At 44.0% G+C, this 18,179-nt stretch overlaps 1 protein-coding gene across 1 annotated transcript in view; it reads right to left on the bottom strand.

The window, feature by feature from the left end:
• Positions 1 to 18,179, bottom strand: part of LOC126248600 (complex I assembly factor ACAD9, mitochondrial-like) — a 106,265-nt gene that overhangs the window by 29,745 nt on the left and 58,341 nt on the right. The gene's annotated exons all lie outside the window — the stretch shown is intronic.

Raw genomic sequence — 18,179 nt, 5'->3', positions numbered from 1 at the left:
TATTACAACTAGGTAAATATTACACGAGTACAACAGGGGATTGCAATGTGAACACATTTTCAAACAGCACAATCCCAGAATTCATACCTTAAATACTATTACAGGTAATCCTTTTGGGATAGTTTATAAAGCAAACATTTAGCAGGAACTTTCCTTTGAGATGAAAGTGTGTTTAATTTGTAGTGTGTTCTGTTGATTTGAAGCAGGCAGGAACGTAATTCTCAATATTTATTCCCGACAAAGTTACGTTAGAAGTAAAGTAAACAGGCTCCAAATACTTTTTAAGTGGATTTTTTTTTTCCATCTTACACCGTACACACTGTCATGTGAATATACACAAACATGTACCAGATGGTACATAAGGAATCATAAGTTGACAATCAGCATATATTAACAAGTGTATCGTTAAACAGTGTAAATTACATGGGCAAGTCTGTAATCATCTGATATAGTCTTTGGGTCATAATGATTCTGAATCATGTATTTCGTTTAACAAAGGCCTCTGTCACCAGATGACTTAGATCTCTGTTACTATAAGTCATAAAAAGGGTAATAGAAGGACCACTAATATGCAAGGTTGCACGTGGCAGTATGGAGTATTTTTAATATTTTGGAAGATGAATGGATACTTTTAAGTAGTTATAGCAAAGTTTCAGTTCCAACTGTCAAAAACCTACATAACACTGACTTTTAAATCATTGTCTTTAAAGAAAAACACATGACCATACTGTATTTTTTACCTTTCCTTAGGAGCTAGGAGGGTGGCAACCCCCCCCCCCCCCCTCCCCCTTCGTGTATGGGTACCCTTGCTTATATTTGTTACAGTTCTGGGAACCCCTCATGTATTATATCCCTGAATTTAGGGCACTACAGCAATATCATAAATCTCAGTAGCCGACACTTTGGCACGTAGATGATATACAAAAAGCTATCACACCCAACAGACTACAAATATTGACATAACGTTGACTTTTACATACAAATGACCTAGGAATATATACAGTAGGTATCATATAATATCACAAATATGAAAAATATGTTATAATATCAGAGTGGCCAACATACAACAGCTATAAGCAGTATTGTTACATATCTTATACCTCCTAAGCTCATCTACTTACAGACACAAATAACAAACAACCAAAATGTCTACGTATAGTTGATTAAGCATCAGATATCATACCACATAGGATAATGTTATGAGGGAACTGTTATGTGATATAGAATCCAAGAACATAGTCACATATGATATCTGATTATCTATTCACAACAAGAACTAGGAACATTGACAAATAATACCACTATTGAAACTATTACATCATGTGATGTAAAACATAAGTACAAGATAGTGAACCTCAGGCACTAAAACATTGTTAATATAGTGACCATAATAAATTTTAAGAAACCAAGTATATCAATTTCCAATAATGTGAGGGCAATGTTAGAATATACAGGGAAACACATATGATATCACTAAAGGTACATTAATGTTGCCTTATGATTATAATATTGCAGTTGGGTTATCATTTTCAATAGAACGAACATAAGCACTGCATAGTTATCTTATAATCTAGATCTTGGTCATAAGAAAGTAAAATTAAAAGAGCAACCTAACTTTTGGTGAAGGAATGCCTTAAGTATTTAACTATGTCAATACTACATTTTCTTCCTTAAGTTGTCCAACACATTTATCAGCCAAATCCATATGAAAATGGGCAATACACAAACAGGAAAACTCTGGTACCACGCGCCACTGAATTTGAATCCAAGTCATGGACGTCGAAGACCCATGGAGGTCTCTGCACTGTAAGCTGTGGCGGCGCGCGTCTCCGGGCCGCTTTTAGCGTGGGGGCGCCAATAGTGGCGCCCCCGATAGCATACTTAAGCGCCGGCCTCTCCCTCAGCCAGTCAGTCTGATCTCGCTTACATCGGTTTACACCTCGCTTTGCACTAGACTGCTTATTTCCTGGTTCATGTTCGAGTGGACGTGTTTATTTCCTTGTGATTCTGTTGTTCGGTCTTGTTGTATTCACTCTGTCCTTCGTTGGTCATGTTCGTCCTCTTCCGTTGTGTTGTTGTTCACGGGCCTCTCCGCAGGTCCCGCCGCGCCTTCCGTCATTGCTACCCCGCGACCGTCCTGGTCGCAGTTACAACATTTTGGCAAAGAGGTAAACGGTGGTCGTTATTGGTATGGAGGTGAAGTTGGTCTGTCTGCTGGAGCAACAGCAGCAGCTCATGCAGCAGCAGCAACTCCAGTTAGACATCTTAAAAAAGTCGCTGCAGTTGCTAACGGACAAAGTCGATGCCCGGGACGCGTTACCACACCAGCTTCAGGGCCCTCGGGTATCCAATGCTTTCCTGCGTCCGCCATCGTTTCCACCCTTTAATGATGCTAAAGAGGACTGGGAAACCTACTTACATAGGCTGAAAAAACATTTCACGGATTTTCAAGTCACGGACGACTCCTTGCAGCGGTCGTTGCTTTTGTCTTGGGCCTCTCTGGACACGTTCTTTCTTCTCCGCAAGTTGGCACCGTTGTCCGATCCTGTGGCTCTCACTTTCCAGGAGATCTGCCTTTTGCTGATAAACTATTATTCCCAATGCTACCATGTAGTCGCCTCTCGGCTGGAGTTCCACCAGTATCATAAACAGCCTGGTCAATTGTATCGTTCCTGGGTCACGGACTTGCAGGGTCTCAGCCGTCGATGCGATTTTACGTGCACCAATCAGCAGTGTAAGGCTTCGTATGCGGACTCCCTGATCCGGGATGTGGTGGTTCAGCTGGCTCCCGACCCTGAGGTCCGTACTGTGGCACTGAAACTTGACAACCCCTCCTTGGAAGACATTTTCCGCATTGCCCATTCCTTTGAAATTGCTCAAGCAGCTAACAAGCGTCTTATGGCGCGACCGCAGGTGGCAGCGATCGCGGCGTCCCGGTGTGTTCTGCCCTCGCGATGTCGCTGTGGCCTGGCCGACAGGAGCCAGCGACGTTGGGACTCTTCATGTTCCGACATCTCTATGGGTCGGCGCCTTCGGTCGCCCCTCATCGCCGGTCGCGCGGCCCACTTCTGTCTTGCCAACAGTGGTTTACTGCCCATTTGCGGGCTGACTGTCCCCACCGCTGGAAAACGTACACGCTGTGCAACAACGAGGGCCACAGCCGATCGGTTTGTTTTAGTCGCTCGACTCGATCCCATCCTGCCCCCCCTGGGCCTCAAGATACCGTCCATGCTCTGCAATCGGTCGTCCCACAGGATGACCCATCAGTGCGGAAGTTTTTCCTCACACTCCGCATTGTCACAGAGGATGTCAGTTTTCAGGTCGACACTGGGGCCACCGTTTCCCTGATTAATATGGCGACATATATACGGCTGCCCCCCCATGAACCATGGACCTTGCCGTTGGTGGGGAGGCTTGCGTGCCTCAGCGATACAGATGGCCATACCGTAGGTGCAACCACAACGGAGGGGCATCTGTTGAGAGGCCAGACAAACATGTGGTTCCTGAAGAGGGGCAGCAGCCTTTTCAGTAGTTGCAGGGGCAACAGTCTGGATGATTGACTGATCTGGCCTTGTAACATTAACCAAAACGGCCTTGCTGTGCTGGTACTGCGAACGGCTGAAAGCAAGGGGAAACTACAGCCGTAATTTTTCCCGAGGACATGCAGCTCTACTGTATGATTAATTGATGATGGCGTCCTCTTGGGTAAAATATTCCGGAGGTAAAATAGTCCCCCATTCGGATCTCCGGGCGGGGACTACTCAAGAGGACGTCGTTATCAGGAGAAAGAAAACTGGCGTTCTACGGATCGGAGCGTGGAATGTCAGATCACTTAATCGGGCAGGTAGGTTAGAAAATTTAAAAAGGGAAATGGATAGGTTAAAGTTAGATATAGTGGGAATTAGTGAAGTTCGGTGGCAGGAGGAACAAGACTTTTGGTCAGGTGATTACAGGGTTATAAATACAAAATCAAATAGGGGTCATGCAGGAGTAGGTTTAATAATGAATAAAAGAATAGGAGTGCGGGTTAGCTACTACAAACAGCATAGTGAACGCATTATTGTGGCCAAGATAGACACAAAGCCCATGCCTACTACAGTAGTACAAGTTTATATGCCAACTAGCTCTGCAGATGATGAAGAAATAGATGAAATGTATGACGAGATAAAAGAAATTATTCAGGTAGTGAAGGGAGACGAAAATTTAATAGTCATGGGTGACTGGAATTCGTCAGTAGGAAAAGGGAGAGAAGGAAACATAGTAGGTGAATATGGATTGGGGGGAAGGAATGAAAGAGGAAGCCGCCTTGTAGAATTTTGCACAGAGCATAACTTAATCATAGCTAACACTTGGTTCAAGAATCATGAAAGGAGGCTGTATACATGGAAGAAGCCTGGAGATACTGACAGGTTTCAGATAGATTATATAATGGTAAGACAGAGATTTAGGAACCAGGTTTTAAATTGTAAGACATTTCCAGGGGCAGATGTGGATTCTGACCACAATCTATTGGTTATGAACTGCAGATTGAAACTGAAGAAACTGCAAAAAGGTGGGAATTTAAGGAGATGGGATCTGGATAAACTGAAAGAACCAGAGGTTGTACAGAGTTTCAGGGAGAGCATAAGGGAACAATTGACAGGAATGGGGGAAAGAAATACAGTAGAAGAAGAATGGGTAGCTCTGAGGGATGAAGTGGTGAAGGCAGCAGACGATCAAGTAGGTAAAAAGACGAGGGCTAATAGAAATCCTTGGGTAACAGAAGAAATATTGAATTTAATTGATGAAAGGAGAAAATATAAAAATGCAGTAAATGAAGCAGCCAAAAAGGAATACAAACGTCTCAAAAATGAAATCGACAGGAAGTGCAAAATGGCTAAGCAGGGATGGCTAGAGGACAAATGTAAGGATGTAGAGGCTTGTCTCACTAGGGGTAAGATAGATACTGCCTACAGGAAAATTAAAGAGACCTTTGGAGAGAAGAGAACCACTTGTATGAATATCAAGAGCTCAGATGGAAACCCAGTTCTAAGCAAAGAAGGGAAGGCAGAAAGGTGGAAGGAGTATATAGAGGGTTTATACAAGGGAGATGTACTTGAGGAAAATATTATGGAAATGGAAGAGGATGTAGATGAAGATGAAATGGGAGATAAGATACTGCGTGAAGAGTTTGACAGAGCACTGAAAGACCTGAGTCAAAACAAGGCCCCGGGAGTAGACAACATTCCATTAGAACTACTGATGGCCTTGGGAGAGCCAGTCATGACAAAACTCTACCATCTGGTGAGCAAGATGTATGAGACAGGCAAAATACCCACAGACTTCAAGAAGAATATAATAATTCCAATACCAAAGAAAGCAGGTGTTGACAGATGTGAAAATTACCGAACTATCAGTTTAATAAGTCACAGCTGCAAAATACTAACGCGAATTCTTTACAGACGAATGGAAAAACTGGTAGAAGTGGACCTCGGGGAAGATCAGTTTGGATTCCGTAGAAATGTTGGAACACGTGAGGCAATACTAACCTTACGACTTATCTTAGAAGAAAGATTAAGAAAAGGCAAACCTACGTTTCTAGCATTTGTAGACTTAGAGAAAGCTTTTGACAACATTAACTGGAATACTCTCTTTCAAATTCTGAAGGTGGCAGGGGTAAAATACAGGGAGCGAAAGGCTATTTACAATTTGTACAGAAACCAGATGGCAGTTATAAGAGTCGAGGGGCATGAAAGGGAAGCAGTGGTTGGGAAGGGAGTGAGACAGGGTTGTAGCCTCTCCCCGATGTTATTCAATCTGTATATTGAGCAAGCAGTAAAGGAAACAAAAGAAAAATTCGGAGTAGGTATTAAAATTCATGGAGAAGAAGTAAAAACTTTGAGGTTCGCCGATGACATTGTAATTCTGTCAGAGACAGCAAAGGACTTGGAAGAGCAGTTGAACGGAATGGACAGTGTCTTGAAAGGAGGATATAAGATGAACATCAACAAAAGCAAAACGAGGATAATGGAATGTAGTCAAATTAAGTCGGGTGATGCTGAGGGAATTAGATTAGGAAATGAGACACTTAAAGTAGTAAAGGAGTTTTGCTATTTAGGGAGTAAAATAACCGATGATGGTCGAAGTAGAGAGGATATAAAATGTAGACTGGCAATGGCAAGGAAAGCGTTTCTCAAGAAGAGAAATTTGTTAACATCGAGTATAGATTTAGGTGTCAGGAAGTCGTTTCTGAAAGTATTTGTATGGAGTGTAGCCATGTATGGAAGTGAAACATGGACGATAACCAGTTTGGACAAGAAGAGAATAGAAGCTTTCGAAATGTGGTGCTACAGAAGAATGCTGAAGATAAGGTGGGTAGATCACGTAACTAATGAGGAGGTATTGAATAGGATTGGGGAGAAGAGAAGTTTGTGGCACAACTTGACTAGAAGAAGGGATCGGTTGGTAGGACATGTCTTGAGGCATCAAGGGATCACAAATTTAGCATTGGAGGGCAGCGTGGAGGGTAAAAATCGTAGAGGGAGACCAAGAGATGAATACACTAAGCAGATTCAGAAGGATGTAGGTTGCAGTAGGTACTGGGAGATGAAGAAGCTTGCACAGGATAGAGTAGCATGGAGAGCTGCATCAAACCAGTCTCAGGACTGAAGACCACAACAACAACAAATATACGGCTGGGCTCCCCTGCATTGTCGCCTCCCTCTTGCCGTTCAGTTGCCTACGGAGACAGTTCCATTCTCCTTCGTGAGCAGTTCGTCATCCAGGCGACATACAAGCATGTTCCACGGATCCTTACCCTCTTTGTCATCGACCATCCATCGGCTTTGAATATTTTTGGCCCGGATGAGTTTCAACTGTTTGGCTTTTCAATTTCCGACGAAGTTAAGGTCCAGAATGAGATTTTCACTCTGCAACGGAGTGTTCGCTGATATGAAACTTCCTGGCAGATTAAAACTGTGTGCCCGACCGAGACTCGAACTCGGGACCTTTGCCTTTCGCGGGCAAGTGCTCTACCATCTGAGCTACCGAAGCACGACTCACGGCCGGTACTCACAGATTTACTTCTGCCAGTACCTCGTCTCCTACCTTCCAAACTTTACAGAAGCTCTTCTGGTTTGCAGGAGAGCTTCTGTAAAGTTTGGAAGGTAGGAGACGAGGTACTGGCAGAAGTAAATCTGTGAGTACCGGCCGTGAGTCGTGCTTCGGTAGCTCAGATGGTAGAGCACTTGCCCGCGAAAGGCAAAGGTCCCGAGTTCGAGTCTCGGTCGGGCACACAGTTTTAATCTGCCAGGAAGTTAAGGTCGTTTGCATGGCTGTTCCCTTTCAGGACTTGGACGATCTGTGCTCCGTTTTTGCGTCGTTGTTTGCACCGGATCTCGGCTGTGCCTCTGGCGTTCAGGTGCACATCACCCTCCGGCCAGATGCACAGCCTCGCTTTTTCCGGGCCTGGTCCCTTCTGGTGGCCTTACAGCCAGCGGTCAAGCTGGAACTTGATCGGCTCCAGGCCGCTGGCGTGCTGGAACCTGTAACCTATAGTGCATGGGCGACACCACTGGTGGTTATACGGAAACCCAATGGGTCCCTCCGGCTGTGTTGGGACTTCGGCGCTACAATCAATGCTCAGTCCCTCGTTGACACTTACCCCATTCCCCGACAGGAAGACCTTCTTGCCAAGCTTGCTGGGGGAGAGTATTTTTCCAAGATCAACCTGGCTGAGGCATACCACCAGTTGCCCTTGGATGCTGAATCTCAGAACATCATGGTTATCAACACGCCTTTCGGATTGTATAAGTACAAGCGCCTTCCCTTTGGTGTCTCTTCGGCGCCGGCCATTTTCCAGCGATTCCTGGAGCACCTTACCCAGCCTATCCCTGCATGTGTGAATTATCTGGATGACATCTTGGTCACAGGGTGCTCCCGCCAGGAACATTTGCAAAACCTCAGCGCCTTATTTCACGCTCTGCAGTCTGCTGGTCTATGCTGTCGGCTGGACAAGTGTTGTTTTATTCAACCGGAAGTGGAATACTTGGGCCACTGGCTTAGCAAAGATGGCATTCGCTATTCAGGTCATAATGTCGCAGCCATTGAGGCCCTTCCACGTCCCAAGGACTTATCGGAACTGCAGGTGTTTCTGGGCAAGGTTACTTATTACTTCCAGGCAGCCTCAGTTGCTCAACCCCTCAATCACTTGTGTCGCAAAGGGGTAACTTTTGTTTGGACTCATACCTGTGATCAGGCTTTTCTCTGCTTAAAGGCGATGCTGAAGTCCGCCCCTTGCCTTACTCCCTTCTCTCCGGACCGCCCCTTGGTTGTGGTAGCTGATGCGTCAGCATACAGCATTGGGGCCGTCCTCACGCACCGGGATGCTGATGGCTCTGAACAGCCCATCGCTTATGCCTCTAAGACGTTGACCCCAGCAAAACGGAACTACTCCCAGATTGAAAAGAAGGGCCTGGTGATCGTGTTCACCGTCCAAAAATTTCATTCCTATCTCTTTGGGGCACAGTTCACCCTCCTGACGGACCATAAACCCTTAGTTACACTTTTCAGACCCTACTCTCACCTTCCCGAGCGGACGGCTCAACGTCTCCAGCACTGGGCATTGTTTTTACTTAATTATGTTTACACCATCTGGTATAAGCCCACCGCCCACCCTGCTAATGCAGACACTTTGTCACGTCTCCCAGCAGGCCCTGATCCTGCCTTTAACCAACAGGAGGTCCTCTGTCTTCACATTGATTCCGCCCGCCGGGATGCGCTGGACAGCCTTCCTCTTATGGCTGCTGACGTTGCTGCGGCTACCCGCCACGACCCTGTCTTGCGGAAGGTTCTCAACTACGTGGTCCATGGGTGGCCGTCCTATGTCACTTGTCGGATGCACTCAGATTTCGGCCCCTGGCGCCACCTGTCCGGAGTCAGATGCCCACCGGGTGGTCATCCCTCCAGAATTGGGGCTTCGGGTGCTCAGTTTGTTACACTGTGGGCACTGGGGCATGTCCTGTATTAAAGTTTTGGCTCACCGGTATGTGTATTGGCCTGGCATCGATGGCGATATTGAGTGCCTGGTCCGTGGCTGTACTGTCTGTGCGCATCACCAGGCAAGCCCCCCTCAGTCGTTTGCACCCTGGCCTGTGCCTTGCCGGCCTTGGGATCGCATCCATATCGATTTTGCGGGTCCATTTTTGGGGTCCATGTGGTTGCTCATCGTTGATGCCTACTCCAAATACCCATATGTTGTCCGAATGGCGTCCACCACCACGGAGTCTACTCTCACGGCCCTGGCCCAGGTTCTCGCCATTGAGGGTCTGCCCCACACGTTGCTCTCCGATAATGGTCCCCAATTCACAGCTTCCTCCTTCCACGATTCCTGTCAGGCCAACGGTATCAAGCATATCCGTAGCCCCCATTCCACCCTTCATCCAAATGCGCGGCGGAGAGGCTTGTCCGCACTTTTAAACATCAGTTGACTAAGGCGGTCGAAACATCTCCAACCACGTCGGCCCTCACCCTGTTTTTGAGCACTTATCACACTACGCCAATTGACGGTCACAGTCTGGCAGAGCTCCTTCATGGGTGCCAGCTGCAGACCCTGCTCCATTTGCTGATGCCATCCTCCTCCCGCCCTCACTTCCGGCCCTCGCAGCCGTAAGCCCCTGGCGCGTCCGTATGGGCCCGTGAGTACGGGCGCAAGGCAGGTTGGACACCCGCCACGGTCGTCGCAGCCCATGGGCAGCGTGTTACATCGGTGCAGACGTTGAAAGGGTTGGAGCGGCGCCATCATAATCAGCTCTGCCCTCGTGCTGCCTCGGGTCTCGCGCCGCCACCTCTTTCCCCACCTTCTTTGGGTACGGACGTGATCCTCGAGTCGCCGTCCCAGCCCCCGGCTGCTGTCTCCCCACGGGCCTGCTGCCGGCCCTCTTCGCCTCCGGGTAAATCGGCAGCTCCCTCCCCCGCCCTGGACTCTGGATCGGCTGTCCCTTCCTCCCCGCCACTAGCAGTTGATACGCCCAGTTCCTCTTCCCACTGCGCCCACCTTGGCATCGTCTGGGGCATTTCTGCCCCTACGCGCAAGTTTCAGGGGGGAGGGATCTGGTACCGCGCGCCGCGAAATTTAAATCCGTCCCAGATGTCATGGACGTTGAAGACCCATAGAGGTCTCTGCACCATAAACTGTGGCGGTGCGCACCTCCGAGGCTGCTTTTAGTGTGGGGGCGCCACAGTGGAACACGTGGTCCCAGCGGCCAATAGCGGCACCCTCTATAGTGTACTTAAGCACCGGCCTCTCGCTCAGCCATTCAGTCTGATCTCGCTTACGTCATTTTACACCTCGCTTTGCGCTAGACTGCTTACTTCCTGGTATGTGTTCGAGTGGACATGTTTGTTTCCTTGTGACTCTGTTGTTGTGTCTTGTTGTATTTGTTCTGTCCTTCGTTGGTCGTGTCCATCTTCTTTCGTTGTGTTGTTGTTTGTGGGCCTCTCTGCGGGTCCCGCCACGCCTTCCGTCATTGCTACCCCGCAACCGTCCTGGTCACAGTTACAACAAAAACAATTTAACTTTTTTTGAGTATGAGGGTATGAATCTAATACCCCTTAGACACTGGCTGCAAAAGGCTTACACATCAGGAGCCAGAAAGGTTAGAAAGTTAATCATTTTAATTGTAGAACCTCAGTAAAGTTTACAAAAAAAACTTTTATTCCCTGAATCTTTCTATTCATTCAAATTATTGTCAGGCTGTTGCTTGAAGTTGCAGAAAATCTCAGTCTCTTCTAGTACATTCACATCTTAAACTTTACTAGTCTTGTGTATCAGCTTCATGTTATTTTATATATTGCCTATTTTATGTACAGAAGACATGCACACTCAAGGCTGAGGAACCAGAAAGGTGGGAATGTTGCTGAAATCTGATATTTAATTTTCTGCCTGTCTGCCCAATGTAGAACTTAATCATATTGGTCACAATCTAATCTGTATGCATGTGCCTGATCACATGCTGACTTCTGTTTTAAGCTATTCTGGAGCCTAGTTTTCATGTCGTTCTTTATCTGAAACATTATTCTGACGTCACTATTTCTAAATATTTGATTAATAGTATCATAAATTTTTCCCACATACAGGAAAGATACATATTTAGTTTTATTGTTATTATTATCTTTTACAAGGATGATTTCTTGATTTCTGTTTCACCATTATACCCATTAGCTAAAGATACATATCCAAGTGTGCCCAATTCTTCATTAAAATGGTCTAAAGACATTGGTATTCTATGTAGTCTTTCTATCATGGCATGAAAATATGTACGTTTATATCTGAATGGATGGCATGATGATAATAGTTGTGGTTGATTTCCTAAAAATGTTTAAGACATATTTTTTATCTACTTTAGAAATTTGTAGATCAAGGAAGTTGCTCTTATACCTCTTTTTCCTTTTCTACAGTGAATTTCAAGATGGAGTGTGCACTATTAAATGAGGTGTATAATTCTTGAACATGGTAAAGGCAGAGTAAGATGGCGGACAGTGCAGTGTATCGTATTGAGAACGCTCTTGTGATGATTGGAAAAGTGGCAGAAGAAGGAGGATATATGAAGAAGGAAATGAAGAACGACTTACTAGAGGCGGCGAGTGAAATAAGAAAATGTTTACAATCTTTGAAAAACGAAACAAAAGCAAATAAGGTGGAGAATAGGAATCCTACAAGAGAGGTTAGGAACATCCAACAAGAGACGAGCGCAGGAGAAGACAGCTGCACTGGTGGACAACTAGCGACATCTATTGGAGAAACTCAGGAAACAGCACATAGCGGACAGTGGCCTGCTGGGCACGTAGCGACATCTATTGGCGAAACACAGGAAACAGCACATAGCGGACAGTGGACTGCTAGTCACGTAGTGACATCTATTGGCGAAACGCAGGAAACAGCACATAGCAGACAGAGACAGACGGAAGAGACACCTACAGGATCTGAGAAGAACTTCAACGGAGACATCGGTGTGGGTAGCTTTCTGGAAAAAGCAAAAAAAGGCGGAAATGGGAGAACTGAGGCATAAAGTGGAGGAGATAACTGATTTCCTAAAAAACCAACTAGGGATATTAATACAAGAGCAAATAAAGAAAACTCTAGAAAAGGAAAGCCACCTAGATGCAGAGAAAACCAAAATTGATGGAAACAACATACAAACTAAATACAACAACAAAGTTAAACCAGTGGGAACGACAATATACAGAAATCCTCTGCTCCAGCAACAAAATCAGCTACAAGTCCAAATCAATGCAGATGAGCTACATAATAAAACCCGAAATCAGGTTAATGAACTAGAGGAACCGACTTGGAGTACTGTGGCAGGGAGGAGCTGGTACAGAAGAAACCAGAGTAATTATAAAACCATAATGGGTTCCAAAACAGACGAAGAAATGCAAGCAGCAGAAACAACAGCGTGGCTATACATCGGTAACTTAAAGAGAACCACCACAACTGCTACAGTAGTGAAATACCTTAACAAGAACGGAATACTGGGACAACTAGAATGTGAAGAACTGCGCACACTGGGCGACAAAAAAGCTTTCAAAGTAGGCATTCCGTTTTAAAAGCTACAAATCACACAAGAACCAGAATTCTGGCCAGAAAACATAAAAGTACGTCGATTTCGTTTCCCAAGACGATCAATGGAAGAGGGACCAGAGCTCAACTAAACTAAGAAGAAAACCAGAAGAGCAAGAAATAAAAGCAGTCTTGTGGAATACAGAGGGAGTAAAAAGTGCTCTTAACCTAACACCAACAGACATTCTGCAAAACTCGGATCTTGCAATTCTAACAGAAACCTTCCTGATAGACAGCTGGCAACATAAAGATTTCTATAATTATCACCTAATGGCAAAGAAGGGAGAAAGAGGACGACCCATGGGAGGAATATCTATCCTACTGAAACCCTGGATGACGCCCACCAAAAAAATCATAAAACAAGAAAATAGTATGCTAATAGAAGTGGCAAACATAAATATAATTGCAGCCTATTTTAAACCGCACACAAATGCTGTAGAAATAATTGATGAAATAGTCACACTCATCAAACAATGCGACAGCAAACCCACCATTATTGCAGGCGATCTCAACTGCAGAATAGACACAGAAAACTATAAAACAAAACTAGTCGTTGAAACCCAAGAAGAAGATGGCTTCACCTTACTTATCAATAGACAGATACCTACATACATATGCCACAATGGGAAGAGCACCATTGATATTGCATTAACAAGAGGAGACATAGAAGGAAGTATTCAACCAATATGGCACGACTCCATTACTCCTATATGAAAGCACATTACAATGAAGATAAAAATAAATATTGTCACATCACCGCCAGCAAGAAAGACCCACCAAATCACACAAAGAAAAATTGATATAGAACAATTAACAAACCAGCAAGAACAATTAACACAAATAGAAACTTTCATAGAGGAAGGAGACCTTGAAAAAGCAACAGACCAATTAGAAGACTTCCTAAAAAATTCAGTGATACAAACAATCCCCAAAACAAGGACGGCCAAAAGATGGTTTGATGCTGAATGCTACAGCAAAAGGAACACTGTTCTAAGAACCCTCCACAGACTAAGAAACCAGCATGACAAGGAAACATACAAACTGTACGCAGAAGAGAGAAGAATCTACAAAAAAACTAATATAAGAGAAGAAAAAAGAATACATAGAAAGAGAGGCAAAAAGAGAAGCGGATGAAGCAGAGAAAGACCCATACATAGCAGCAAGACCAAGAAAAATGGCTCATACACCAAATATAGACCTGAAGGAACGGGAAGACCACTTCAGTAAGATACTGAACAAACGAGGACTCAAAACACCCCCAAAGAAAGAGAAACAACATCAAACTAAGGAAAAAGACAATACATGGGAACCCCTAAATGAAGATGACGTGAAAGAAGTAATAAAAGCACTGAAGAACAAGAAAGCAGCAGAACCTGATAATATATATAATAAACATATAAAAGATGCAAAAGAGGCCCTCCAACACATATGGACCGAACTGTTTAACAAATGCCTGGAACTTGGAAGAATTCCAACACAATGGAGACACTCGACAATAAAAGTTCTCTACAAAGGTAGAGGAGACCCAATGGACCCAAACAAGTACAGAGGCATAGCCCTGGAAAATACTCAATTCAAGATGTTTTCAAAGCTAATAACACAAAAAATCCAAGCCTCTGTGGACAGTCATCTCCCAGAACGACAAATGGGTTTCAGATCTGGAAGATCAACACTTACGGCAGTCAGGCTTCTTCTAAACAACATCGATGATGCGCTACAAAAGAAAAAAATGTTCTACACAGTGTTCATAGATTTTACCAAAGCCTTTGACCTATTGGAAAGAGAGCTCATAGTCCAAAAACTGGAAAACACAATGGGAGAAGATAGCGTATGGGCAAGAATAATCAAGTCAATCCTCGAATACAACTTAATTACAATATCAGACAACCTCTCTTTTTCGAACCCCATTCTGCAATCGAACGGAGTCTTACAGGGTGACCCAATGAGCCCTTTGCTGTACATTCTTGCCACTGAAGAAGTACTCCGAATTGGAGAAAATGAAGAAGATGTGTATGTATATGCATACGCTGACGACATAGCAATAGGTTCAACAGATATACAGAAGCTGCAGAGAATCATTGAGAAAATAGACAGATGGTGCAGTGAACACAAACTACACATAAACATAACAAAGACAGAAATGGTAATTTTCAGAAAAGGAGGCAAAACACCCAAGAATGCGGAAATCAGTATCAGAGGACAAAAAATAAAAATCTCATCAGACTTTAAATACCTAGGAGTGACATTGCAACCAACAGCCAAATGCTTCACAAAACATACAACAGAACGCGCAGCCCAAGCAATAATAGCAATACAGGACATCAAAAACATCCGCCTACTCAGTCTAGAAACAGCCATGAAATTATTCAACACAAAAATCTTGCCAATCCTTGCCTATGGGATGGAGGTTACATGGGACCACCTGACAGAAAAAAATCTAGAAACAGTAGAAAAGGTAAAATTGACCTATCTAAAAAGAGCACTAGGTCTCTCAATGACAACAAGATCTAGACTAGTGTACCTGCTAGCGAGAGAGACATTCCTAATTGAAGACATCAGACTTCGATATATGATGCCACACACCAGGGCTTCCAGAAAGCAACTGAAGATCATGGAGGACAAACGAGAAAAAATATGGCAGGAGTTTTATGGCACCGAAGCAATGACGAACCGCTCATGGACAGCACCAAACTTCGAACAGCGACATGTCGTAACTAGACTTTCTATTCACGGCTTTCATCATCTAATCTGCAAAAACAAAACTTATCACGACCCAACCGCAACACGTGTATGTGAACCGTGTAACGAAGCCTGTGAACGATATCACATAGAACTGTGCAGTAAAAGAGTGAAATCGATAAATGAATATGCAAAAATGTAAAATGAAAATGTAAAATGTTAAGCAAAGTAACTGTATATGGCTATTTGGCTGCAATTTTATTAAATAAATAATTCTTGAACATCGTCATTTACATTCATCAGCAATATAGTATCATCAAAATACCTTTTATAATACTTCATATTCTTCATTAATTCTACCTTGCTGCTCAATACGTCACAATCTATGTGATCTATAAAAATGTTAGCCAAGGTACCAGCTAGGCAACACCCCGTGGCTCTCTCTTGCGGTTGTTTATACACTGAACCCACTGAACAGCCAAAGAAACTGGTACTGCCTAATATCATGTACGGCCCCCACGAGCACGCAGAAGTGCCACAACATGACGGGGCAGGGACTTGACTAATGTCTGAAGTAGCACTGGAGGGAACTGACACCATGAATCCTGCAGGTCTGTCCATAAGTCTGTAAGTGTAGAAGTGAATGGAGATCTCTTCTGAACAGCAAGTTGCAAGGCAAGCCAGATATGCTCAATAATGTTCATTTCTTGGGAGTTTTGTACCCAGTGGAAGTGTTTGAACTCAGAAGAGTGCTTCTGGAGCCACTCTACCAATTCCGGACTTGTGGGGTGCCCTGCTGGAACTGCTCAAGCCATCAGAATGCACAATGGACATGAATGGATGCAGGTGATCAGAGAGGATGCTTATGCATGTGTCATCTGTTAGAATTGTTCTAGATGTATCAGGGGTCCCAGATCATTCCAACTGTACACGCCCCACACCATTGCAGAGCCTCCACCAGCTTCCACACTTCCTTGCTAACATGCAGGGTGCATGGATTCCTGGGGTTATCTCCATATCCACACAAGTGCATGTCCATTCGCTCGATACAATTTGAAACCAGACTCATCCGACCACGCAACATGTTTCCAGTCATCAACAGACCAATGACAGTGTTGACGGGTCCAGGCAAGACGTGCAGTCATCAAGGACTTTTTAAGTTTTTGCTGTTAAAATGTATAATTCACCAATTAAAATAAGGGATGGGACAATACTCCTGACATTAAAAGTTAATAAATGTTTACACATAACCCTATGTATATCACTCATTGTCTTTATTACAAAGAATGGAAGGAAAGAAGGGTGAAGCTATCATTTCTCTCTCTCTCTCTCTCTCTCTCTCTCTCTCTCTCTCTCTCTCTCTCTCTCTCTCTCTCTCTCTCCCCCCCCCCCCCCCACACACACACACACACGCACGCGCTCGCGCAATAAGCTGGTATCAAAAACATTGTCCTTATATTATCGCTTTTTAATGTAACACTCTTTATAATCCATGTCAAATCTCTGAATATTATTGAAGAATGATTACTGATAGCAAAATTATTACTGAATGTATTGAACAGCTGGCATATGTTTCTTGATGATAACTGTATTCTTGAAGATTAAACTGTTTTCACTGGGGGGGGGGGGGGGGGGGAAAGGGAAGGGAAAATGCTTTATCATCAGATGTAGTGATATTTGAGACAGACTATAGTTTTCTATACTGCCCCTATCTTTATCTACTTTCACATGACTGCACTTCTGTGATGATAAAATGAACACACTAATACAAAAAAGATTTAATAAGGAAGAATCAGTGCCTAAGCTGCTGCAATCATTTGATTGCAATACTAGTCGATTTCTAAAAAAATGGCAATTCTTGGAATCGTGGAATTGCAATCTGTAGCAAGTAAAAAATTTAACCTACAGGCTCGCTACTTACTATAAACTATACTTTATTTCAAAAATTGTGTTTAAATTTTAGCATTTTTTTCTTTTTTTATTATGTATTACCCCAATAATTGACATAATTAAAGATGTAAAAAGTTATGTTTATGGTCCAATTTATTTCTGCTAATAACTCTCCCCTAACTCTCAAGCAGCTTTTTCATTTTGGTTTCCCAATCACTTAGGAAGCAGTGTTGCAAAACACCTTCTCCAATACAAATATCAGCTTCAATTCTTTTTTATAAGCCCCACTTATCAATTAATCTTCAAAATGCACAAATGCCCAGGCATTTATTCTGGGCATTTGCCCCAACTTATAAATGCCCAGGCATTTTACACCATTATTACCACATAACAGAGCCTGAGGTTTCACTATCTTGTACTCATGTTTTACGTCATGTGATATAATAGTTTCAATAATGGTATTATTTTTCAACATTATTGGTTCTCCAGTGATGCCATATATTTTTTCCATTTCTTAACCTATCTCTGATATTAATGTGAATGATATACCAACACCCTACGGGAATATGTTCCTGGATTCTATATAACATTAGTGAACCTGACAATGCCTTTCAGTTACTGAAAGTTGTATGAGAATTGGATATACGTCCCAATCTCCTCCCCCCCCCCCCCCAACTCCTCCTTCCCCTCTCTTTGTCCATATCGTTCTCCTTCCCCCCTCTCCCGGCCCCATCACCGCCTCCTTCCTCTCTGTCTGTCTACTCCTCCTCCTCCTCCCACTCCCCTTTGTCCATCCCCCCCTTTTCTCCCTCTCCATGTCCATTTTCTCCCCCTCTCTGTGAATCTCCTCTCCTTCCCCTCTCTCTGACTTTGGGCCTTGTTTATTGTTATTGCCAATGGAACCTTGATTGGGAATTGAGGTCACTTAAAATGAATGGGTGAACTGGTTAGGATCATCAGTATACGTGATATGAGAGACCTCTCCTGCTGCTGGATCTGTGAGGATAGTAGC

Source organism: Schistocerca nitens, chromosome 3 (assembly GCF_023898315.1).
Source record: "Schistocerca nitens isolate TAMUIC-IGC-003100 chromosome 3, iqSchNite1.1, whole genome shotgun sequence".
Lineage (NCBI taxonomy): Eukaryota > Metazoa > Arthropoda > Insecta > Orthoptera > Acrididae > Schistocerca > Schistocerca nitens.
This window is presented reverse-complemented; position numbering and strand designations above follow the sequence as displayed.